Source organism: Microtus ochrogaster, chromosome 8 (genome assembly GCF_000317375.1).
Source record: "Microtus ochrogaster isolate Prairie Vole_2 chromosome 8, MicOch1.0, whole genome shotgun sequence".
Classification (NCBI taxonomy): domain Eukaryota; kingdom Metazoa; phylum Chordata; class Mammalia; order Rodentia; family Cricetidae; genus Microtus; species Microtus ochrogaster.
Window position 1 is genome coordinate 71,780,197 of NC_022015.1, and position 1,136 is coordinate 71,781,332.

The window sequence follows — 1,136 nt, forward strand, 5'->3', positions numbered from 1 at the left end:
TTTTTTTTTGGTTTTTCGAGACAGGGTTTCTCTGTGGCTTTGGAGCCTTGTCCAGGAACTAGCTCTGTAGACCAGGCTGGTCTCGAACTCACAGAGATCCGCCTGCCTCTGCCTCCCGAGTGCTGGGATTAAAGGTGTGCGCCACCATCTCCCGGCCAGATCTACTCTTAAGGAAGTGGCATCTTCAATCTCATCATCTGCTTGAATACAGAGATCATGGACCTGCATAACTTGGAATAATCAAATGTATACACCCAGACTGAGAGCCCAAACCACAGTCACTAGGTCCTAACTCTGTCAACAGCACATGTTTGGATAGCTTAGACAGAATGAAGCAAGATCTATTGGCACTTGCCCTATTGGAAGCCTTACTAAACTTTGGAAACTGCCCTCCCAGGAATAATCCCAGGTACCCTCTAGAACCAGACTTGAACACTCAGGAAATATAAATATACATCTTTATTTTTTTCCATTTCTCCACTCTTCTCCCTACCCCTCAACCCCACATCTACCTAGCCTAGACAAGTCTAACAAATCTCAAACTAAGCTGGGAGGTGGTGGTGCATGCTTTTAATCCCAGCACTTGGGAGGCAGAGGCAGGCGGATCTCCAGGTTTGAGGCCAGCCTGGTCCACAGAGTGAGTCCTGGAGGACAGCCAAGGATGCACAGAGAAATCCTGTCTCAAAAGGCTAAAAACAAACAAACAAAAAGGAGAAGTACAAATCTCAAGCTGGCCTCAGCCTCACTAGGCAGCCAAGACTGACCTTAGACTTGAGATTTTCCCGCCTCCCCATTCTGAGTGCTGGGGTTACAGGCATACACCATGTGCCCTGTTTGTCCAGTGCTGGTTATAGAACCCAGTGTTCTAGTAGTTAGGATGTGGTGCTCTTAAACCCAGGACTTCATACCCGGCAAGCAAGCACTGTACCAACTGAGCTGCATCCCAGTCCTCAGCCCTCCTATGTTCTTCTTACATGTCACTTTAGGAAAGCAATTTGGAAAAACACAAGAGCCTAAAGATACAGAGATTTAAAATGTCATCAAATAAGCCCCTTATTGTGATTTTGGGTTTTGTTTTGTTTTTTGTTTTTTTTTTGTTTTTTGTTTTTTTGTTTTTTTGTTTTTTTTTTTTTTTT

The 1,136-nt window shown here is 44.6% G+C and overlaps 1 protein-coding gene across 1 annotated transcript in view; it reads right to left on the minus strand.

The window, feature by feature from the left end:
• The window catches only part of Bloc1s2 (biogenesis of lysosomal organelles complex 1 subunit 2), a 10,909-nt gene that overhangs the window by 661 nt on the left and 9,112 nt on the right, over positions 1 to 1,136 (minus strand). The window lies entirely within an intron of this gene.